Source organism: Microtus oregoni, unplaced genomic scaffold (assembly GCF_018167655.1).
Source record: "Microtus oregoni isolate MIOR12 unplaced genomic scaffold, Mior012 000022F_ref0000154, whole genome shotgun sequence".
Classification (NCBI taxonomy): domain Eukaryota; kingdom Metazoa; phylum Chordata; class Mammalia; order Rodentia; family Cricetidae; genus Microtus; species Microtus oregoni.
The window spans coordinates 10,076,725-10,102,437 of record NW_024543081.1 but is presented as its reverse complement, the minus strand read 5'-3'; the positions used below and the strand labels follow the sequence as shown (position 1 = coordinate 10,102,437).

The window sequence follows — 25,713 nt, the reverse complement described above, 5'->3', positions numbered from 1 at the left end:
GTCATCAAATAACCTAGCATGTGGGTGAGCAAGAACCAAACAAAAAGAAGGAACAAAGAAGGCAGATTCTTACTTACTGGTGGAGCTCTCATACCTGCAAAGCACGCTTGGCTTGAAGTTATGAAACTGCTTTGTTATTTTCACAAGTGCATCACTTAAAGAATATTCAGTAGAATATTTTATGATCAAGAAGGTTTAAAGAAAGAGCAGGCCACAGCTACAAGAGTAAAACTAAAACTGATGGGCCTGATTGTTCTAACATTCATATACTGTGGAAGAGTTCCCTGTGACCTAAACAGTGCTAGACATATGCACAAATCACAGCAGGTGAGACTCTAACAAGAACATGTGTTCATGTGGTGGCCCAGCCTGCGCCACCAGAGTGCTTACAGCAGAACCAGGCCACTATCTGGTTCAATGTTCATGGCAATGGGTGATCCAGTAGAATAAGCCATGCAGGGAAGGTCACTTACGCATTAAGTTTTTTTGTTTAAGCTTTTAATTACAATTACAGTACTACAAAAAGAAAGAGAGAGTCAATTTTCAGTTCCAGAATATGACTTTTGAGATAAGAAATAATTTTAAATGTGTATAAAGCTGCTCGGTTTTTAAAACAGAATGTCTGATATCCGATAAAAGCATAAAGTTTCTAGCACTGGAGTCAGGGCACGGGGTCTAAGATATGAGAAAAGAGCTGACTCAGGTGGGGAGGAAAAGCTCATTTGCTGGCATTTCTCTCTGTGCCTATAGATTAGCTCTGGCTTTTAAGAAAAGAACAGCATACATAATAAACATATCATCTGAAAGTCAGGAAATAAGAGCCCTCTAGTAACAAACAGTTAACTCAGGTAACTCATTAGCTAGGCAGTTAGAGGTATGCAAGCTGGCAGACACCATGCTGAAGCAGTCCACAGTGATCCACTGGAAAAGGAACCATGTACAGAGTCAAAGATTATAAAGCACAGTCTTCATTTTTTGCTCAGGTCAAAATCTAGCACAAGAGAATCAAGCACTTACTGTCATTTTCTCAGGGAATGCAGGACAAAACATTCCATGTTGGTTAATGTGGAACTGGCCGAATACTTCCGTCAAGAATCTCTCAAACTAAGTAGGCATACTTACAAGGTGAGACTGCTGTTAATCATACGAACAAAACAACAACAACAAAAAGCACAGAAATTCTACTTTCAGACAGGTCTACCTTAAAAATCACTCACGTTTCTGTCAGACGCTGGCTGCAGCCGCCTAACTTGGCATATCTGCTTAGTACCTGCCTCCTTCCGACCCTGCTGGTCGGTCTGACCTCCCTCTCCCAGCCGAATTCTCCCAGCACATTTCATCATTTCCTGTTGGCTGCTGAGATAAGGTCATTCCTCACACTGCTGCATTCACAGTCCAAGCACCAGGTTCTGACTGCAGCTGGCTCCTGCCTGCCTGGGCCATCACAGAACAGCTCTCTTTTCAGAAAGTAACCCCAGGAATCTCAGCATTCCCTGAAAACCAGGCAACAAATTTATGCTACTCCTCCAAACCAAAGTGTGTGTTCCCCAACTTACCCGACAGACTCGCTTTGTCTTTCGGGTCCAACTACTTAGGACAGAAAAGAGGGATTGCCCTATCTCAGGAGCAGGTATAAAGTGGCCTATGTTCCCCACGGTTTGTTTACGTGGGTGGGCTAACCTTACTATTTCCACTTTAGCACTCTGCTCCCATGCTGCACTCTCTAATGCAAAGTAGCTAGTTAGTGGGAGACAATGGGGAACTGGATGCAGAGGACAAGACGGGAGATAAGTATGGGGCAACTGTCTCCAAAGAAGGAGGGTACACAAATATGCAAAATGAACAGAGTAAAAAGCAAAAGCCACCCCATTTCTTCTACTCTGACAAAGAACTGAAAGGAAAAGGGAAAAATGATGCTAAAATCTTGGGTACAGTATGTACACAAGAATGCACAGCCATGAGCCCCTGCACAAAGAGGCTGGGAAGGGGGGCAGGATAGGGAAGTGGAAAGGAACAGAAGTTTCAGAGGGCTTCTGAGTTTCTGGTTCTTTTTTTTTTCTTTCCTTTCAGTACTTGAGATAGAACCAGGACCTCACAACAGACACAGACTAGACCTATTTCTGGTTCTTGAACCATACGTACTATGAATGTAAAAATCCATGCATACTTATGTCTGGACACTTCTATGTACACATATTATTCACCAATAAAGACTTTAATTATATGCAAGATGGCTAAGCAGGTGGAGAAACTGCCTCCCCATGCTTCCCTCCCAGACAAATTCAACCCCTTCCATACAGTCAGCAAGGACACTATGTCTAAATGGCAGTGGCTGGGAAAGAGTCACTTTAGGAATGAGCCAAGAGGAAGAATGCAGTAAAATTAAATTAGGTGACTGGTGAAATAATCCATTGCCAGGGAAAATGGTGCACGTGAGCATTTGTTATTAGTCAGTGTTACTGATGTTACTGTTGACGCGAGCATTCAAAAGTCACCTAGTCTCACCTTGTACAGATCAGTTAGAGGTCTCTTTCTGAAATCTTGTACTGGAAACCTCTTTTAAAAAAACATCAGAAAAGACTACATCAACAGAAGTTACCACTTGACCTCAGAAGGGAAAGGGGAGGCAAGGATACCTGGCAGCCTCGCCTTGACAGACTTCATTACCTCCCATATATCTGGGTCCCTCCCTGAACTCAGCAAGCCCAAGAAACAAACCCAGGTAGTTAGCTGCGTTGGTAGTAAGAGTCCTCCAACTACAGGGTCCTAATTTATTAGCATTCCAATTGCCACATCTGCAGAAAGGAGACTAGATCAAGCCAGCTGTCCCAGGACAGGCCACCAGGATATAGCTGTTCTAAAACAGTAGTTCTCAATCTGTGGGTCGTGACCCCTTCCGCAAACCTCTTATCTCCAAAAATAGTTACATTACAATTTATAACAGTAGCAAAACTACAGTTATGAAGTAGCAACGAAAATAATATTCTGGTTGGGGTTACCACAACATGAGGAACTGCATTAAAGGGTCACAGCATTAGGAAGGTTGAAAACCACTGCTCTAGAAGGACTGAGACCCATGGTCTTGTCTTTCCTTTCTGTTGCTCTTTCTTCTTCTTTCTTCCCTATCTGCTTTCCTCCTCCTTCCTCCTTCCCCTTTACTGAAATATTGATTTGCATAGAACTGAGTGCATCACTTCGTGGCACTGACAGAATGTGTCTCAAGCCTCAAGCTCCCTGTGGCCTTTGCAGCATTCCCTGGCTTGGCAAACACTGATCTATGGTTTTTAAAGAGTAGTTTCTGTTGTTGAAACATAACCTAGCCACACAGCCCAAACTGAGCTCGAACTTGGGATCTCCCTGCCTCAACACTGGTATCTGCCTTTCTGCAGATACAGAGCATAGAATCCTAATAGTGTAAGTCTGTGGAAGCAGGAGTTCTCCCTGGGCTCCTGCATAGCTTCTGCCATCCTAGGGGAGTACAGCTCCTGTAACAGAATTTCCCACTCAGTGCCACTTCTACAGTACCCTGGAAACAACACTGACCATGAACTGCACTGCAAGGGAAAAACTTCATAACATATTAGCCTAAGTATATTGTATTGAGACTCAGACCTTAAAGTGACTGACTATCATACACCAATGATTCTGATGAACCAAATGGCCCACTTTCTAGCCAGCATCATTCAGCTTCTCTACAATGTCACATGAGAGTCTTGCAGAGGCAGAATTCAGTGACAGACTCAATGGCAGGCAACAAAGTGATCTGGTCTTGTCTTCAAATACCAAGTAAATATTCAATTTCAGAAACTTACTATATTACTAAGTAAAGTCATGTGGTGTTAGATCATTTGGAGAGAGGAAGGTGGTGGCTAATTTCAAATCTTAATGTTAGTCTTTCCTATTTTTCAGGAACCAAGATAAAAATGAGTCATCTGGCTTTATTCCTCCTACATCTATGCCAAATTTCTAACAGCCTCTATAAGAAAATGCACCAGAACAAAGCTGAACTATCTTTGGCAAAGTGTTTTTTTTTTTAATAATAATTTAAAAAAAAAAAAAAAGGTAAAATCTCTTACATAAGTGTCTTTGCTTTTCTGGCAATTGTCCAGAGAAGGAAAGGCAAAGGGCGGGGAACAGAATAAGGAGGCAGCAACACCAAACTCTTAAGCTGAAAGCCCAACTAAGGAAAGTTTCAAAGCACCAATGTGCTAGAACATGCTGCCCCAAACCCACACATAGCTTATAAAACCCCCAGTGCCATCAAGAGAAACAATACTCTAGTCTTATGGGTGTTGTATGTGCACATACATGCATATATGTCCAAATGTCTGCAAATATGTGTATCTGTGCATCCATGTGTGAGGCCATCAGGTGCTGTCTATTTTTTTGAGACACCATCTCTCACAGGCCTGGAGCTTGTCTAGGAGGTTAAGTGGCCAGTAAACCCCAGTGGTCTGCCTGTCTCCTCCTCACCAGCAATGAGATTACAAGCACGCGCCACCACATCCAGCTTTTTCACACGGGTTCTGGGATCAAATTCAGGCTCTCAGCTTGTAAAGCAAGGACTGTGCCAACTGAGTTATCATCTCAGCCCAGCAAATACATTTTTAAGCTAACATCTTGGAGGTAAAAATGTCTTTTTGGAGGGTTAAGATTTCATATGACCCTAGGAATAAATAGTGTATGCATTCTTTGGGCAATATATTGAAAATCGAACACAATTCAAGAAGGAAGATCTGAATCAAAAATCAAATACCAAGTAAGTTTCAGTGAGTTTGGGGACATTTGCAAGACTAAAAACAAGTCATGTTGCATGAGTGCTTTACCGATATGATTTTTACCCATTAACTTAAATTGTAATTCCACCATCTGCTATAGTTTGGCTGTTAAGGTCCCTGCAAACCATGTAATAAAGACAGTCCTCACTGTGTCACTACTGAAGGCTTATAGAAACTTTAAGAGGGGGCATGTCCTCAAAGAAACTGTGGGACCCAGGTTTCTTTCTTTCTTTTGAATCCTAGACATTGGGTATCTTGTGCTCCACTATGCTCCCACCATGTGGTACCTCCTCAATACCAGCCCATAATGTGCACTAAAATCTCCAAACTTGTAAGCCAAAATCACCCTTTCCTCTTTAGAGTAGGTAGTTGTTACAGTGATTATATAAATTACTTTCCTCAATGCTGCAACAAAATGTAACAAAGACAACTTAAGGAAGGATTATGGTACAGCCAGCACGGCAAGAAGGCACGAGACAGCTAGTCACACTGCATCCCTAGTGAGAAAGCGGAGTTCAATACTAGTGCTCGGCTCACTTTCTCTTTCTCTTTTATTCAGTCCAGAACTCCAGTTCATGGCATGGTGCCCACACTTAAAGTGGGTTGTCCCACTTCAATAACACAATCCAGAAATCCCCTCAAATATATGCTCAGAAGTTTGCCTTTCTGGTGATTCTAGCCTATCAAGTTGGCAATTTATACTAACAGTCACAGTGGTAGAGAGCTGACCCTCCACCTGACACTGTATGGAGGGTTACAGGCAAGTAGCCTGGAAGGGTAGATGGACAAATACCAGAGTCACACAGAGTGACAAGCATTGTCTCTAAGGACCTAACAGGGAGCCAAGCTAAGCCAAGGAGTGAGGAAGAAAGGTGGACAACGCCCCAGAAAAGTGCCCCCCAAGTTGAGGGGGTCATCTTTAGCAGCCACCTCCAAGGAGAGCTGGGCATTAGCAGAGCTCCTGACTGCATTGGCTAGTGCCTTTTTACGAAAGCAGGGAAGCAGCCAACTTTATTTCACTCACTAAGGACATGAAGGAAGAGGCTTGTTACCTCCCAATATTTTATCGTTCAAGAGCTCTTATTAATAAAGACATTCTGGGTTCGGAAAGTAGGCTCTCCAGGTAAAGATCACTTGCCACCAAGACTACTAACCTGAGTTCAATTCCCAGGATCCACATGATGGAATATGAGAACTGATTCCTCCAAGTTGTCCTCTGACCTTCCTGTGCTACAGGGCACACACACATAATAACATGAAATAACTTTTTCAACCATGTCTGTTTGTGTGACTATAAAGACATGGAAAGTATACATTGAGGTGCTAAGCTTATTTTCTTCTGAACACCTGCATCTGTATTTTACACCATGTACTTACTGGCTTTAGAAAAGAGGAATAAGTGGAGTTTCTTTCTGAGTCCTCTAACTGGACAGACATCACTGAGACTGAGCCAAGGGCCAACCTTGCTGCTGTGCAGAGAGGCTAGGACCACTACACTTCAAAGCCACAAGCCAGCTCTCCCACCCACAGGACTTCCATAACATACACCAATTTCAACGACAAGTTGCCACCAACTAAAGCCTACCATTCTGAAACCCCAGCTCTAGAGGGAGGCTTGTCACCACAGCTGGCTTTTCTGATTATTAAACTTCATTGGGAAATAAGAACAAGGTCATTCCACACCATTTACTCCAAAAAGCCAAGTGTGAGATTTTATGACCCCTTCCGGAAGAAGCATAAACCCTAGCAAGGTTAAGACACTCAGCTACACCCAAAGGCAGGCGCACACCAGGCCAGCATGCAATTTCACATATGGCACACAAACAGACATGGAGCCCTATCAATGGAAGGTTCCCTAATCTCAACAACATGAAGGAATTCCATGCAAGGGTAGGTATGAGAAGGAGATTTTCATGAATAAATTAAGACTTAACTTTACATGGCAAACTCAGCATGGTTCATAATGACACTGGCCACAGTGTCTCCAGCCCCCAAAAGAAAACAGTCTATTTAAACTCTCAAAGAAAGTAAGGACTTTGAAATGAAGAAGTCCCTCTGTAGCTCATAATCATACAACGTGATCAACAACTGCATGTGACTAGTAATTAATGAGAATGACAAGTGGCTTTTAAAGCATGAGGTCAAATCTACAGGGTCTGCAGGCACTGGTCAAGCAGTACCCCAGGTGGTTCCCCGCACCCCTCTTTTTCTTCCCCAACAGTCCTCCTCTCCCCAGCCTGTCCCTACAACAGTGCTCTTCATTCTCAGCGCAGTTTGAGAGTTGTCTAGCTAACACTAAGCTGAAAACAGAAAATGGAGCTGGTACCTCAAACTACCACATGCCATCTAGCTTATCAAAAACTTACTTAAGAGCTGGATGGTGGTGGTGGCACACACTTTTAACCCCAGCACTTGTGAGGCAGAGATAGGAGGTTCTCTGAGTTCGAGGCCAGTCTGGTCTACATAGTGAGCTACACAGAGAATCCCTGTCTTTTTTTTTTTTTAAGTTGTTTTAGGGTTTTGTTTTTTCCTAGTAGTAGTAGTAGTTTATTCTTGCTTTTTTCCCCCCTCAGACAGGTACTAAGTATGTAGCTTTCTGTCTAGAACTCCCTGTGTTGTATTTATGACAATCCTCCTGCTTCTGTACAGTGTGCCTCCACAACCAGCTTTCAACTAGGGAAAATGAACTGCGACCACAGCCATGCACTGGGAACCCTGCAGCCAGGCCCTCACGTGGGCGAGATAGAAGCACTCAAGCAATACTTTACCTCTGGTCTTTCTTACCTAGAGACCATGCTCAGAGCCACTAAACCTACCAGTTGCTTCAGGCTGGTTAAGAATTCAGTCATGCTTTCAATTAAGCAGCCTTAGGTGGGGTTTCTCACAAAGCACCTTCTTCCACGTGAAATAGGATAACTTCTAGAAACGAAAGGAAGCTTTGAAGGGATGGACAGCATGTGAGGACTTGAATTCCTTCTGACTTAGATTTAAGGTGATTTTGTGGCTGAGGTCAGGACAGAGGTAAACACCTTTAACAGAACTGCAGACCACTGCCTTGGAACTCAAGCAAACACATCACTAGTGTGGCCTCTCTAGCAAGAATACCCGTGATCCTGTTTCTTCATTTCTTCAATTATCACAAAGACAAGCCTCTCCTACTTCCCAGGTTCCAAGAACATGAAATAACCTATGTGTCAGTTAGCTTCTCATTACAGACACTATGTTTTTCCTGAGAGATGTCAGAAGAAAAGATTTTCAGATCATACTTCCAAAGAATTTGGATTCTTGGCTCTGTTACTGGGCCTGTGGAAAAGCAGGGCATCATGACTGAGCAGGGAGGGGGGCTTTTGGCAGAGCAAAGCTGTTCAGCTCATGGTATCTTATAAGCAAAGAGACAAGAAGGAAACAGGGCAAGATAAAGCCCCCAAGGAGATGTCCTTTGTGACATAATTCCTCCCACTAGGCTCTACGTCAAAGAGTTTCTAGAATCTCCCCAAACAGCACCACCAGCTGAAGACCAAACTTCCTCACTCCAAATCGTGTACCTACCTGCTTCTGTCTGTCCTCCATCTTGCCCACTGACGTGGTCTGAATGAGACATGTCCCTACAGGCACTGGTGTTTGACTACTTGGTCCCCAGTTCGTAGAGATACTTGGGGAGGTCTGGAAGATGGAGCCTTCGTGCCGTTTCTTCTATTTGCTCTTTCTGCTTTGCACCAGTGGCTCAAGATATGAGCTCTCAACATCCAGGCCCACCTGCTGCCTCTACCCTGCCACTTGGGACTCTAAGCCTCTAGAACAGTTACCTTGGTCATGGTGTTTTATCATAGCAATAAAAACATAACTCCTACACACTAATGGCTCCACCCAAAGAATGACACAGTCAATCCCACCAAGGACACGAAACCTTTGACTTATATCTACAGCACTTTTGTTTCAGTTTCCAAAGTTGGCTTTGAACTTGAACAAACTTTTTTTTTTTTTTTTATTTTCGAGACAGGGTTTCTCCGTAGCTTTTGGTTCCTGTTCTGGAACTAGCTCTTGTAGTCCAGGCTGGCCTCGAACTCACAGAGATCCGCCTGCCTCTGCCTTCCGAGTGCTGGGATTAAAGGCGTGCGCCACCACCGCCCGGCTCTGAAGCAAACTTCTTTTTTTTTTTTTAAAGCAAACTTCTTGCCTCAGCATCCCAAGTGCTGGGATTACAAATGTAAGCACACACAACTCACATGGCATTATCCTGTGAATGCCAGATGATAGGCACCATGACAGACAAATGTTGTGGAATATTAACATAAGATGCGCTACACATTTCTTTGCTTGATGATGCACAGATGTGCTGCATTCTTTTATGTGGCATTTGCTTAACTCTGTGAAGCTGTGTAACTTTGCCTGCCTGAAACACCTGATTGGTCTAATAAAGAGTTAAACAGCCAACAGCAAGGCAAGAGAAAGGACAGGTGGGGCTGGCAGGCAGAGAGAATAAAACAGGAAGAGAAATCTGGGGAAATAAGATCTAGGAGTGAGAAAAGGAGGAAAACACCATGGGCCACCCACCCAGCTACACAGCCAGCCAAGGAGTGAGAGTAAAAGATATACAGAAGTAATAAAAGGAAAAGGCCCAGAGGCAAAAGGTAAATGGGATAATTTAAATTAAGAAAACCTGGCTAGCAACAAAACGAGCTAAGGCCAGGTATTTGTAAGTAGTAATATGCCTCCTTGTGTGATTTATTTGGGAGTTGGGTGACAGGCCTCCCAAGAGCCAAAAGAGTAAAGAGTAAAAAACAATCAACTACAAGACAAATTCACCTTGCCGGGCGGTGGTGGCGCATGCCTTTAATCCCAGCACTCGGGAGGCAGAGGCAGGCGGATCTCTGTGAGTTCGAGGCCAGCCTGGTCTACAAGAGCTAGTTCCAGGACAGGAATCAAAAGCTACGGAGAAACCCTGTCTCGAAAAATAAAAAAAAATAAAAAAAAAAAGACAAATTCACCTATTAATTGGATATGATTTTTATTTGTATTTTACCTACTTCCAAATGATAAAGAAGGGGGCCTGCTCCTGTCACCTGAATCCTCTTTTGTTCATGCGCTGACTCCTCAACACAAAGTAATGGAGAGTTCCTCCTGGTGAAGGCAGAGAGCAGCTCAGACCATCCAACTGAGAGTCATTCAGTAACAGGCTGTGGTGGTGCACACCTTTCATCCCAGTACTTGAGAGGCAGAGGCAGGTGGATCTCAGTTAGAGGCCAGTGTGCACTACGGAGTGAGGACAGCTAAGGCTGTTATACCGAGAAATCCAGTCTCAGAACAAAACAAAAAATAAAGGGGGGGTGTCATTAGGCAATAAAAGTGTAGCTTCTTTTCCTTCTTTCTCCACCCACTGTCAATCCAAGGCAACCATGTGGTAGATAGCCAAAGCTATCTGCTTTGCAGACCAGCTGACTTTTAAGAGGACTGGGCCTAGGCTGTGGATAACAGAATGAGCAAACCCCCTTACAAGTACTGCAGATAAACTATATTCTACATATCTTTATATGCTGAGCACACACCACAAGCAACTGAGTAAAATCTAAAAAAAAACACATGTATCCATACACCAATAGATATGCAGAAAGAAGGATCACAGCCACGGTGCTCATCATGGTCGGATACTGAAGCAATCCAGTATCTGCTGACAAAAGAATAAATTGTGGTCTGTTCATGTGATGGCGAGTTTTTGTCAACATGACTACACCAAATATTTGGTCAAATAACTTCTACAATAAATGAGATCAACATTTTTTTACTTAAAAATTTTTTAGTGATTCTTTTCTTAATGTGCCTTTTTAATTTGTGTTTTGCTTGCATGTATGTCTGTGTGAGGGTACTGGATTCCCTAGAACTGGAGTTTCAGATATCTGTAAGCTGTCGCATGGGTGCTGGGAGTTGAACCTGGGTACTCTGAAAGAGTAATCAGTGCTCTTAACCTCTGAGCCATGTACTTAAATATATAGTATTCTCTGAAGAGAAAGAAGATAATCAAGAGAATGATGAAGGATCTAGACCACATTTATCTCTAACAGCATAAACTACTTTCTCTGAAGTATACACAATGGTTTCCTTCTCAAGCTGGGAGATTGACCCTTGGGAACTCACCAATATGCTTCAAGATCTAGCTATGCAGAACTACAGAAACAGCTCAGTAGTAAGCACACTTGCTTAGCTCACACAGGCCTGAGTCTATTCCTAGTGCCACATACACCTGAAATATAAAATAAATACACCTTGCATATACATCTCTTTTATTTTAGGTAAGTTTTAAGTTGCTTTAAATAAAATATTTCCAAGCCAGGCGTGGTGGCATACACCTTTAATCCCAGCACTCAGGAAGCAGAGGCAGGCGGATCTCTGTGAGTTCAAGGCCAGCCTGGTCTACAGAGCTAGTTGTAGGACAGCCAGGGATGTTACACAGAGAAACCATGTCTAAAAAAACCAAAAATCAAGACAAGAATTTCTAAAACTAGAAGTAGATGACAGAAACGTCACAAGACAGACACAGGAAGAAAATCCTGTTTAGCAAATGCAGAACCAAAAGCAGGGCAGTGTTGAGACACCCGTAACCCCCGGCATCCCACCCTCAGAGCTTTCGGGCCAATCTGACAATTCAGTCTGTCTGCAGTCCTCTAATTCTTAGGCCTTCCTTTCCTCTTTCATTTTGAGAACATCCACTCTCTTGTGTGGAAGTCAGAAGACAACCTACTTTCAGACCTCTCTCATCCATTCATTCATTCATTCATTGTGACCCACTGAATTTAGTTAGGGTTGCTTGCATGAGCATAGGTGGAAGATATTTGTCCTTGAGATCTTAAACTGAGACAACCATGTAAACTCAAGGGAAATGGAACTATCGAGTTCCAGAGTGATGCCCACTGAAGCTTTGTCGTTAAGGCAAGTATGATGTAAGAACCTGCAAAAGACACCCTAACTCTGCAAAACAGTCGGCTTGGCGTGACCTGAGCTGAGTCTGAAGGCTTATTACCATTACTACCTCTGCCTTTATCTTTTATTTGGCATAAGCATATAGTAACAAGTGTAGTAACTTGTAACTAAGAAATCCAATGAAATGGATGAGGAAAATATGGTACATTTACACAATGGTGTACTACACAGCAGAAAAAAATAACAACAGCTTGAATTCTGCAGGAAAATGGATGGACCTAGAAAACATTATTTTGAGTGAGGTAACCCAGACACAGAAAGACAATTATAACATGTACTCACTCATAGGTGGTTTTTAAACATAAAGCAAAGAAAACTAGCCTACAAACCACAATCCCAGAGAACTTAGACAACAATGAGGTCACTAAGAGAGACTTACATAGATCTACATGGAAAGTAGAAAGTAGAAAAAGACAAGCTCTCCTAAGTAAAGAGCATGGGAACCTTGGGGAAGGGTTGAAGGGAGAGGGGAGAGGCGCAGAAAAAAATGTAGAGCTCAATAAATATCAATAAAAATGTATAAAAAAAGAAATACAATGAAAAACACTGCAAATGGTCTTTGTTTCCATGCAAAGGACATAGGGACCACATCAGGATGGTGGCTAAGAGTCTACTTTGTCTTGCTGACAACAAAGTAGGATTCTTGGCTCCCAGGTGATGACATTCCTTTGCCCTGAATTCATCCACCCACATGGGGCAGAACTCAGGGAGGTTTCCTTGTGTGCACTGACAGTAAGATCAGGAATGCAGTCTGGCTACATTTGTGGCATTCCTAATTATGAGGTATTATGGTTAGCATCCTGGACACAGCCTGGTCTAGTCTGTTACATCTCCCATTGTGGGGGCTCTACTACATTTCCCAAAGCAACTCCATGCCCAGCACAGTTCTTCTTCCTCCTGGCAGCAGCACCTCAGCTGGGCTTTAGGGAATCCCCTACCCTTTGGAAAAGATAGTCCCTCCCTGACTCCTTTTCAGGTTTCCTGCATCTGTGAGGTCACCATACCCAGTGCCTTCCAAGGACTGGCTTTATGCTCAAACTCGCTTAGATCACAAAACCCTTATCAACTTTTTGTATTGTGACAGAGTAGAATTCTTGACTCTCTTGACCGATCCCCCTGCACTACAGCTCTCAGACCACAGGGCTCTGCAAAGAACTGAAATACAAAAACTCCCAAAGCACCTGAAATGCTCTGGCCACTGTCCAATGCCCAAGTACAGAAACATGTGTTTGCATCTCTACCCAGGAACTGAGAGTCAATTAAATATAAAGACAGTCAAAAACACATAGATAGATATCAATGACCTTGGCTAAATGCCTCCCCTTCACTATGCTGTGACCCTTCCTGCTGGAAGCAATACATTCAATTAAGGCAGTGGTTCTCAACCTAATGCTGAGATCCTTTAATACAATTCCTTATTGTAAAGATCTCCAACCATAAAATTTATTTTCATTTTTGCTGCTACTTCAAACTGTCACTTGCTACTATTATGAATCATACTGTGAATATCTGTGTTTTCCGATGGTCTTAGGTGATCTCTGTGAAGGAGTCCTTTGACATCACTCCAGGGGTAGCAACCCACAGGTTGAGAACCTCTGACTTAAGGCATCTGCTTAACACACTTGTGATATAGGTATTAAACTCCAGGCACTGCTCATGGGGTATGGAACTTCCTATGAGTAGACTCTCCTTAGCCCACAGACCATATGGAAGAAAAAGATCTCCATGTTGTCCCTAAACCTCAGCTTATGACAGTGTTGCTGGTGTAAAATTCCACATATGAATATATACATAGATAGTGCAGTTGGGAGTTGGCTCAGTATATGAGCTTGTTGCTGTCCAAGCATGAGGACTTGAACTGGGATCCTAGCACCTAGGTAAAAGCTAAGTGTAGACATAACACCAGTACTTATGCGGAAGATGGGGAAAGGGGGTGGCAACAGGAAGATGGTTGGAGCTAGGTCAGTCTAACAGAAAACTAGTGAGTTCCAGGTTCAGTGAGAGACCTTATCTCAAAGGAACAAGACAGAGAATGATACAGCAGCACACACACACATTCTCATCTCAGATTCCACACACTGACCACACCACCTGAAGTGACCCACCGTACCGCTCCCGCCCTTGCTGACTACAAGACTCCTCTAGAGCTGCTGTATCTTGGGCTTCACTTGCACCACCTGTGCAGGGCGCAGAAAAGATCGAGGTCACCTTGCCTGAGCTTTGGTCCCATTTCACCCTCTACCTGGCCCACCCACCCACCCCTTCCACCACCACCACCCACCACCCCCCCCCCAACACACACCCAGTCTACCCAGTATGCCAGAGGCTTTCTTCTCAAGGTCAACAATCATTTGCCCTGTAAGTCTCAGTCAAGTAACCTCTAGCTGGTTTCCATTTTCTGTGAATTACTACAGAAAGAATGAGCATTAGACAAGGGGAGGGGAGATATAAAAAAAAAAGATCAGAAGCTACCCTAGAGATTATGAAAGAGGAACACGATAGCTGCTAAAAAGAATTTGCCCAACATAAGAGGAAAAGGACCAAGGCTCAGTAAAGCAATGCTGCTATTGAAAGTGACCCCTCTGGCCACCATCCCAGACAGTTGGGAGAAAGTAGTGTTCTTCACTCAACGGCATCAGCACAAGTATGAGCCAAAGGCAACATTAATCTGGTCAAATGAAATTAAACACACAAAAATGACCTTTCATCCCATCTCCCTGGCTCCCATTCTTTGCAGCCAGGTTCCAGATCATGATCTCATAGCTCTCACACCTGGGCTGCCAATTCACACCATATACACACAGAGGAACTTTCCTGGATACAATATCCAGAGAACAGAGGACACAGAAACAGACAGGTCCCGTTTGCATGATACGACCACCTGATGGAAAAATCAAGAAACTGTAAAACTCATGTGAGAACAGGACGGCCACATAAGGGAGGAGTGACAAGGCCCTGAAGAGGGGCACACTGTCCTAAAGGATGAGAGGAACCAATCGCGTGAAGAATGTTCCAGTCACCCCCTCACAGGTACCCGCCTCTGCAGAGCATCTCTGTTCCTGCCTGTACATGGTAGGAAGACCTTCCTGAGGCTCCGGATGATCTCGCCCCACTCTTCTACTTAGAAATTCCCAGATTCCCACAGTCTGGACAACTAAGACACAGACTATATGTGTGAGTTTTATAAATACAAATGAACAGCTATAGACACATACAGATGCTAAATTTCTGCATAAAGACTCTAACAAATCTTTCCCTTATGTCCCACAAAGACTATGACACCCAATACTTAATTCATAAACATGGGGAAAGATGAAATCCTGAATCTGCACACAACACACTGAGAGTAACCCAAGTTCAAATACTGACTCTGTAAGTAAGTTGACAGACTTATTATATGTGTTCATGTGTGTTTCTCTGTCACATGTGTGTGAGTGCCCCTGAAGGCCAGAAGGTGTTGGATCTTCTGGAGCTCCGAGTCCCATAGGAAGAACTCCACCTCAAGCATCTAGGCAACACTCCTCAACACAGTTGGTTTTCCCTCCAGGACTTCACGGGCTACTCATTTACACCTTAAGACCCCCAAGAATGGTAAATACCCATTTCCAAAGAACATGGGAGAGGTCAAGGAATGTGGGTATGCCAGGGAGAGTAGAAAGGGTTTTTTTTCTTATTTACAATCTACTTGTTTGTTTGTTTGTTTATGGCTAGAAGCAGAATTGACAACAAGCTAAACTTGAAGTCATGTATGTACACCCCCCAACCTTCTTCGTTCTTTCATCCCTCCTACATCCCCTTCCTCTTCAACACCCCTAACCCCTTAGCCTCCCTCAAACACCAGGCAGTCAAATGAGATTGTTCAATCCTGTCTCCTAGTAACTTAAAGAAGATACTATACAGTGAACCGAAATAATCTGGTTCCAGGGTCAGAACCGCAAGAGCCTGCAGGAGTATGTCTCAGGAATGTAAGGCAGCAGTTGCCCACACCCCTCAGTCCTTGAACTAGAGTAGTGCAAGAACTAAGCCAGGCAGCTGTAACGTTCCCAAGCCAAAGCACCAAAGCAGTGAGCTCCAGAGACACGGGTCTTGAGCCATGCTAGTCAACTGTGGCCCAGTCCCTATGTTCCAAAGGAACACTGCAAAAATTCAAATAAATCTTTGAGCTTGCCTTCAAATTCTAATAGCAGACACATTTAGAAAAAGCTGTTGGGCCAATGAGACAGCTCAGTGGGTTGACATACTGTTAGGAGGCTCTGATAACATGAGTTCAATCCCACATCCCACAAGGTGGCAGGAGAGAACCAACTCCAAAGAGTTGTCCTCTGACTTCCACAGGCAAACTGTGCCACATGCATTCCTGTACTCACACACATACATACACAAAAATATATGTTTGTGTCAGAGATACCAATTTTTTTTTGTTTTGTTTTTGTTTTTCGAGACAGGGTTTCGTTGTGGTTTTGGAGCCTGTCCTGGAACTAGCTCTTGTAGATCAGGCTGGTCTCGAACTCACAGAGATCCACCTGCCTCTGCCTCCCGAGTGCTGGGATTAAAGGCGTGCGCCACCACCGCCGGCAAGATACCAATTTTTGAATTGTTACAAGAGAGAAAAAATAGGCTAGGCGGTGGTGGCGCACGCCTTTAATCCCAGCACCCAGAAGGCAGAGGCAGGTGGATCTCTTTGAGTTTGAGGACAGGCTGGTGTACAAAGTGAGTTCCAGGACAGCCAGGGCTGTTAAACAGAGAAACCCTGTCTGAGAGAAAGAGAGAGAGAGCGAGAGAGCGAGAGAGAGAGAGAGAGAGAGAGAGAATATACTTAAAAATCCATGATCTAAAAAAGACAACCAAGGAGCTATGTGCAATGGCTCCTTGTACTAATCCCAGTACTCAGAAGGTATAAGCCAGAGAACTGTCACAAGTGTGAAGTCATCTGGTACACACAGTGAGTTCCAGGACAGTCGGACCTTATAACACAGTTAAGACCCTGTCTCAATAACAGGAAAGAGAAAAGGGGAGAGGCAAGTGGAAGGTAGAAAAAAAATAGAAGAAAGTCAATATAATTCCCATTTAAAGAAAAAAGCAACAAAGCCAGCTCAATACAGACAACCATTTCTCAAACCATGAGATGGTTCCCACGTCAAGGGTCTTTATGGTGCCCATGCAGAGCTAGAACCTGGGTTCCATTTTTAAAAGACAGATCCTGCAGGCCTTCACCTTCCTCAGCAAATCTTCTGGGAAGGGCCGGGCGGTGGTGGCGCACGCCTTTAATCCCAGCACTTGGGAGGCAGAGGCAGGCAGATCTCTGTGAGTTAGAGACCAGCCTAGTTTACAAGAGCTAGTTCCAGGACAGGCTCCAAAACCACAGAGAAACTGTGTCTCAAAAAAACAAAAAAAAAAAAAATCCTCTGGGAAGGGAGGAGCATTACATCACAAGGCATCCTGGGAGGGGACTATAGAGTGAAGGCAAGGGCTAAAAGGATAGGTGGAGAAAGAGAGGGAAGTCACCTCTAACATGGAGGGAGAAATGCAGGAATGTGGCAAGAAATGAGGTAAGCAGTGAACATTCAACAAGTCTGGGCTTTCACTGTAAGGATGACCAGGAGCCATGAAGAACTGTAATCCCGAAGGTCTGGCCCTTCTTTGCTGCTGCTAAGACCAGGATGGCCTTGAGACCACAATTCTGAAGAGTACAGGAATAGTAAACAAATCAATCCTTCAAACTTTAGTTGCCAAACACATGCCCATGACATGTGTGCTCCGTTTCCATGTCATCTGCTCAGAGGGCCATATGAGGCTGGCAGAGTGTGTAGAACAGACAGTGGCACTGGCAGGACCATGGCCTGTGGACCACAGCCACACCACACAGGTCCAGCGAGCCTAGACACTGCTCAGAGCCTCTGTGACTGAGAACAAACAGAGAACTTGTCCAGTCATCCAACTGGCAGAGAAGTCAGACCACGGAGAAGACAGGTTCCCCCAGCCAACAAGCAGGTCATACTACCGTTAGGCCTCTCCTACCGGTGCCTCCAAACAGCCACATCCCCAGCCTAGGTTACCACCCTATCTACCCAGACACAGAAAGCTTATTGTACCCTCACTTCTCTATCCTGGCAGGCCTCCACAGTCACCTCTGGAAATGAGACACTACCCAGAAGCCACCAACTGGGATGTCCATAAAGCTTCTGTGTCCAGGACTCTACGTATGTAACTCTGAGTAGGGAGAAAGCCCATGTACATTTGACCAAGCATCATCCTGCCCCTTTATAACTTGCTTCACGATGACAGGGCCCTTGGCATTAGGAACCAAAGACACTCATGAAAGAAAAACACCCAGGCTACATGAAGCACAGAGAATAATAAGCAGCCAACAGGAAGAAAACTCAAGTGCCCAAAACCACAACTTCCAGACCAATTAGAAAATTTCCCCTTAAAATTTTGGGAACATTTTTGTAAATGGTGCTGAAAAACAAGATGGGGGGGGGGGGGGCCACAGGGGACCTTCTTTACATATCTCCCACTATATAAAAAAAAGTGGTTCAAATGGATCACAGACCCAAATATAAAACCCAGACCTGTAAAATCAGCAAGAAACAATGTTTGTGACCCTGAACTCAGCAAAGATTTTACATGAAACTTATCCCCAAACACACAAACCTGAAAACATCCACTTCATCTAGTCTTTTGCATTTTAAAGCAAGCAGGCCGGGCAATGGCTTCCTACCTGGGGAAGAGGAGGGGAGGGGTAAGTGGAGGGGCTACAAGACAGCAGAAGGAGGCTTTCAGTTTGTGGGAATGGCAACAGTGTATGCCATGTCAAATTGTATCACACAGTAGGCTTTAAAAACAGACAGAGTAGTATGTAGTACTGTCCGTTATTACAACTCAGGAGTTTGAAATTTGAGGCAAGAACAACATAAACACTAACCTTTTATACTGTCATACAACACAACATTCTTCAAAAGCCAGCTCCTGAGCCAGGCATCGTGCTACACATCTGTGTCCCAGCACTTGGGAGCTACAAGCAGGAGAATCAGGAGTTCAAGGTCATCCTTAGCTACACCAATTTCCAGGCTAGCCTGAAATAAGTGAGACCCAATCTCAGCAAAATAAAATCAAAAAATACTACCTCCTAATTGCCAACGTTAATTTAAAAGGGCTTTTTCAAATTAAAAGGATGCAACAGTACTCTAGTTATTGTCCAGAAGGATCCTCCCCACTCCTCTCTTTGCATCATACTCCAGGTTTACTTTCAAGAAAGGAAAGAGAAGAAGGGGAAGGAAGGTGAAGAGAAACAAAAAGACCAAAACCACAAAGGTTTCCATTTTCTACTCAAACAGAACCCTCCTAAGACACACTGAAGATTCCATTGTCATTTTCTCACACAGGGGAGGGCTCAGTTTCTGACGACTTTCCAGGACCTCTAGACAGAAACACACAGCTCACACACACCTTGCAAGGCCCAGAGCAAAGCTCACTTGGGTAACTGCTCAATCTTTAACCCACAGTTCCTCCTGGAAAGGTAAGCATCAGAGAAGGCCACGTGGACTGTAGGACAGAGACACTGCTTCCCTCCCCTACAGAACACAAGAGCTGAGCAGTAATAAAATGTAAATATTTAAAGAACTCGCAGCTGCTGATGCCAGCAGGATAACAGCTTGCAAACTTCCAGTCAGAATGACTGTTATATCAAGGGCTGAGTCATGGCTGCAAATGCTGTTTCCTTCCATTCTTCATAGAGAGGAGATTTTTAAAACAGCTTTCAGAAAGTTACTATGCCCAGTCACAACAAGAAAACACTGGAGAAAAGCCAGGGTGTACCCAAAGCTCTGCAGCCAAGAAAGGAATAATACACCATCCACAAGGAATGCATTCAGACAAAAAAAAGACTGCTGCTCAGGTCTGTAAACAACAAACAGGTGTATCTGCATCATCAAGTGCTGAGGTCCACCACACGAAGAACTGACATTCCCTCTCTTTGATATGACAAATCCTGATTACAAAGAATAGAGCTGGTCCAGCATAAACTGACACAGTGCACATGCTGGCATTTCTGACTCATCCTCAGGTCTGCCTTCCAAGTTCCACAACAGCACTCCGATCTCAAGCACGTGCCATTCTTCCAGATATGAGACTTGGCATTTTGCCTAAGCTCAGTTTCCTCACCTGACCTGAGAATGAGCATAACTGAGCAAAGAGAAGCAGGGGGTCTGGCGCATCAGCCCCAATAAACACTAAACTGAAAATAACTGTGGCAACCATAGTAAAATAAAAACTAGGTCAGGGGTCCATGTGATTGTACACCCCTAAAATGCCAACATTCAGAAGACTGAAAAGTGAGGATCACTCAAGTTCAAAGTGATCTCTTAGGGAAAATGGGAGGGAAAAAAGCGTTAATGGTCCAACTTGGGAATGTGGGGTTTGGACATCGCTGAGTTTCAGGAGAGGTTGAATCCCTCCCCCAAGTTAGTAGAAGTCCTGTCTGATCTTAGCCTACATGAAGACAGATTCCTCCAGTCTGCAGCTTCAGAGACTGGGAGGGGTACACGAACAGTGGGGGATGGGAACTCAAGTGCCCTGGGCACTGTGCCACACTCCACAGTGAGGTAGGGACCCACAGACCCCAGTGTCACTGGACAGCGCGGTGGTATGGTTAATGACTTTTGCAAATGACATCTCTCAAAGACTGAAGGGCACTAAATTAAACAAATACAGCTAGCTTGAGAGGTCCATCACGTGGTCCAGGAAGCAACTTCAATCTCCCCAGAATCATCCTTCACTGGACAGAGGGATTGAGCCCCAAGAATGATGGTAACTTCTTGCAGGTCACATAGTCTCTGAAGGACAGAAGCTACTATGGAAAATGCCAAGTTTATTTATTTAAATTCATGTTTTAAATATATGATTTTATGCCGGGCCGTGGTGGCGCACGCCTTTAATCCCAGCACTCGGGAGGCAGAGGCAGGCGGATCTCTGTGAGTTCAAGACCAGCCTGGTCTACAAGAGCTAGTTCCAGGACAGGCTCCAAAACCACAGAGAAACCCTGTCTCGAAAAACCAAAATTATATATATGATTTTATGTTTTGGGCTACATTATTCAATTGTCCTCACCTGCATGCCACATATAGCCCAGAGCCAAGGGTACCCCTGACACAATCTATAATTGCTGGGCACAGTCCTGAGGGACTAAACCCTTGGTAATGACTTAGCCACAGGGAGCCTGGATCACTACAGAACCACTACAGTACTGAGCTAGAACATAGGTCCTAAGAGTCAGGAAACTTCCATACACCTGTGTGTTCTACTGTGGGATCACACAGCAGGCAGTGTGCTACATGAGTTGTGTAGGAGCCAGCCATGATAAGCTAAATATGAACAGATCACCCAAAGGAAGTTCTTTACATCCAACCATTATCACCTACCAGAGTAGGACTTAGCCATTGATAAGTTTAATAGAGGCCTGAGTCTCAGTAGTTTACCCTGAAGCAATACCTGGTAGCAGGAAGAACCATAAACTGAGATTACCAGAACACCACCCAAGAACAGACCATCCAAAGGAAATGCCTAAAGTTCCAACCACTGTAGATAGGACCACCTGCCAGCACACACACACCAAGACACCCCTAGACAAATGTCAGCCGATCAGGGGTCCTGAACCTCAGAAACCCCTCACCCCCACCTTTACTACTATAAAAACCCAACTCTAACTGAGCTCGGGGCTCTCCATTTATTCCAAAAGTTGGACATGCAGAGAGACCGAGTTTGCAAAGTTGCATAAAATAAAGGCTCTTTGCTTTCACATACGGGACTAGGTCTCCTTGCTGGCTTTTGGGGGTCTGCACAGATCTGGGCCTAACAGCGTGGTGCAGCAGTTATTTACCCACCATATGATAACCCCATCAGCACCCCACTAGAAAGGTAAAGTGGGGGCTGCAGAGGTGGTTTAGCTGTTAAGAGAGTTTACTATTCTTTGTTTTTGTTTTGTTTTGTTTTTGAGATAAGGTTTCTCTGTGAAATAGCCCTCGCTGTCCTGGAACTTGCCTTGTAGACCAGGCTGGCCTCGAACTCAGAGATCCCTCTGCCCCTGCTGGGATTAAAGACGTGAGCCATGCTGCCATCACCCAGCAGGCTTACTGTTCTTGAAGAGAGCCTGGGCTTGGTTTGCAGCATCCACATCAAGCAGCTCACGACTGCCTCTTACTACAGTTCCAGGAGGCCCACAGCCTTCTTCTGGCCTCTGTAGCTACCTGCACAAATGCCAGGCATATAAACTCACACAGGTACACATAAATACAAATATACAAATGAGAAGTAGATCCCACAACAAACAGTACAGCCAAGGTGAAGTCAGAGCAACCTAACAGCAGAACTCCTAATGAGACACCACACACTCCATACTCCAAAGCATCCAGCTGTGTCAAGACCCAAACTCAGAGGCAGCTATTAAATTTGGAAACATGGCCCTCCTACAGGATGAGCAACCTAGGCCCTCAATCTGGACAACCCCCAGCAACAGCAACAGTGTGCAGAGAGGGTGGGAGTAAGGTTTGCAGCTTTTGTAGGTCCTGGAAGGACTGGCAATTCGCCAACTCCATGCCAAAGAGGGAATCTATATAGTCCCCAGTGGGCTGAGCTTGTACTCTGAGTTTATACTGCCTTTTGGAAGGCAGGGTTATGAGAAGTCCCTCTACACTCATAAGAAAGAGCATAAACTATCTTATAATAATGAACTATTATATAATATTTAATAATATTAAATTATTTCTAAATGTCATAAACATAGACGTTCCCAGCAGAAGTAGAAGACAGAGCAGCTAAGGTCCAAAACAGTAATTCTGGAAATGAACACAAAGAAGAACTTCAGGGAAGACAGGCTGGCTGAGCTTTTAATATAGGTGATAAACAGCTCTCGGCTCCAGCTCCCATCAAGCAACTTAGAATTTACACCAATAAGAGTAAAAAGAGCAGGGCGGTGGTGGCGCACGCCTTTAATCCCAGCACTTGGAAGGCAGAGGCAGGCGGATCTCTGTGAGTTCGAGACCAGCCTGGTCTACAAGAGCTAGTTCCAGGACAGGCTCCAAAACCACAGAGAAACCCTGTCTCGAAAAAAACCAAAAAAAAAAAAAAAGAGTAAAAATGTATTTTTCAAAATGAAATACAAGCTGCATATTGTGAAATAGCAGGATTGGTAAGTAGAGTCAGGAGGTAAAGACACTTGCTGTCACTCTTGATGACCTGAGTTAGATCCCATCAAGAATCACCTCCACATGTGAGCCCTGGCACTCCTCATTCACACACATATATAAACAAATACCAAAAAAAGTTTTTAAGGACAAGATAATAAAGGATAATATTTATTACAGGAACCATTTCTCTTGGTCTTCTTAAAGGAAAACCCATCATGGACGCCTGCGACCTCACCATACTCATTTCCCCATAATATACGGTGTTCAGGTGTAGCCTTCTGATCCTCTATAAGGCCCTGTTTCCATGACAGACCCAGCCTTTAGGCTCAGCTGTTAAGAAGCACAAGCAGCTTCATAGAATAGCAAGAAAAGTCCTTGCCCCAGTGCAGAGCAAAGCCTCCAGCTTCAGCAAAGAGCAAAGTCTGGGTTAGGAGCTGCTGGAGGACTGGGTCCGCCCTGTCCCATGCCATGCTACCCTGCTGAGCTGAGATTTCTCAAGAAAATAAAATGGTCTCTAGAGACAGCCACAGGGAGTGCCACTGGCCATCCAATTTAGCTGAAAAGTTCCCACCCAGCCTCTGCCAGAGCCTTTGCCACACACAAGCAAAGTTCAGCCTGTTGCTAAGGCAACAGAGACTCAGACATGTTTAGGCATCTGTAGAAACCAAGCCAAAGTACAATTTCCACACTTGTGATAAAAACACAGGCTGCCAAGCACACAGCCAAGCATTACTCTTAAATTTTGGACTTATTGACAGAATAAACAGGGTGGGGAAGCAGGAAGCTCCCAGTGCCTAGCAGAGCCAACAGTCAGGCTAGCCCCAGAGTGCTGGCATTAAAAACCTGCTTGTGCCAGGGAACAAAGGCCTGTTGTGCCCCTGTGTTGTCTGAGATGGTTTCCTCTCATTTTACCTCCATATGGACTAGTCTTTTGCTTCGTTCAGCTGTGAACACCAGCTTTATGAGAAGAGGAACTAAGATTGAGAGTTTTGCCCATGGTGAGGCCAGATATGTGAAGAGGAAACTGCTTCCATGGGAGGGGTGGATGTGGGAGGCACAACTGTCCAAGGTGAGAACAGAGGTGGGCTAGTCTGGTCATAACCTCCGTACCAGGAGCCCCCACCCTATCCATCCATGAAACGCGCGCGCGCACGCGCGCGCACACACACCTTGTCCTTTGCAAACCCTGAGAAATGAGCAAATAGGACACTTCTTAGTCTTCCATAAGACAGTAAAAGGTGAAAAAGCCAGCCAATGGGAAACGACACAGTAGACTTCAGCAAAGAATGAACAAGCAAGCAAACAGTAACAACAGAAACACGAGTAGGTTACATAACTCTGGTAGGGTGCCTATCTGTAGCAATGAAGAGAAGCTGAAGCATCTGTGAGAATGGCACCCCTGTCACAAAGGCAAAGTCCAAAGGATTATGTGACTCCAGGCTGCCATGACCTCTGAATGATTCCAGTGCCAACAGCCTTGCCCAGTTCTTCCCAATTCACAGACTGCAAATGTGGAGACGTAAACCAGGACAAGCATGATCAGCTACTGTGGTTCCAAGCAGTCTGACCACTCACAGCCTTCGGGAAGAGAACCACTTGCTCACCTCACTGGTAAAAAGTAGAAGTAGCAGTAGGACTTCTTTCATCTTTTTAGTGCTTAGTGCTAGGAACTGACCATACTCACAGAAGCTCTACCACTAAGCTACAATCCAGCCCCATCCCCCACAAAGGGCTTGCTTACTTCATGTTGGTGAAAGGAAAGCATCCCCTGCAAGAAGAGTGCACCCAGATTAGGAAGGGAATGTGACTTATTCAAGAAACCCCCATGAGAGTTTATCTCGTGGATACTGCAAGTTCCAAAGACCAAGACACCCAACAGGAAGAAATCCCCAGGGTTTTCTTTAGTCTAAAATTCTAGAAAAACAGACTTACAAGAATTCAGGTCTCAAAGCACTCTAAAGTGTGTATAGCTTTAAAGCCATTCCTGGGAATTTCTTTTCAGGAACTAATTACATAGACAGGAAGGAAAGAAGGGAAAGAGGGAGGAAGGAAGGGAGGGAGGGGGGAGGAAGGGAGAGAGGGGGGAGGAAGGGAGGGAGGGAGGGAGGGAGGGAAGAAGGAAACAAACTCAAATTGTCAACTACAAATTCATCTAATTAGCAAAAAAGTGGAAATAACCTAAAATGCCCAGCACCAGGGAATGTTTCAATCTCATACAGCCAACAAGATAACACTGGAAATCTTTTAAGGGGCTGGAGACGTGGCTCTCTTGGCAGAATGCTTGCCTTACAAGAGCTAGGCCCTAGATCTGATCTCCCAACAATGCAAAGGAAATAAATACTCAATGAGGGCATTTAGGGTAGACATGGTGACATGAGGGAAAAAAAGAAAAAGAAAAAGGCATGGGCCATCTAGTATCTAGATTCTAGACAGTTGAGCAGATAAGAGCACTTGTTCCCAAGCCTGAAAATAAGAAGCTGAGTCCCAGTACCTCCATAAAAGCAAAACGAAACAAAAAAAAAAAAAAATTTCTGCAAGTTGCCCTTTGGCCTCTGCATGGCATACCATGGTAGACACGCATACACATGCATATGTACGCACACAGAGGGGAGGGGTGATGGAGGAAGGTCATTGGCTAATAAAGGCACGGCCCTGGCCCATTTTATTGGTTAGAGGATAGGTGGGAGGAGTAAACAGAACAGGATACTGGGAGGAAGAGGAAGTGAGCTCAGAGTCTAGACAGCTCTCTTGGGAGCAGACGCCTGAGAGAGACGCCA

General features: G+C 44.5%; 1 protein-coding gene across 6 annotated transcripts in view; it reads right to left on the bottom strand.

Annotated features, from left to right (window-relative positions):
• Positions 1-25,713, bottom strand: part of Pacsin2 (protein kinase C and casein kinase substrate in neurons 2) — a 105,431-nt gene that overhangs the window by 67,234 nt on the left and 12,484 nt on the right. Inside the window, exon 1 of one of the 6 annotated variants that reach the window (XM_041672306.1) lies at positions 1,218-1,318. The exons of 4 other annotated variants lie outside the window; for them this stretch is intronic. The gene's annotated coding sequence lies outside the window, so the exon portion shown is untranslated. One more of the 6 variants, XM_041672305.1, reaches the window with a different exon arrangement.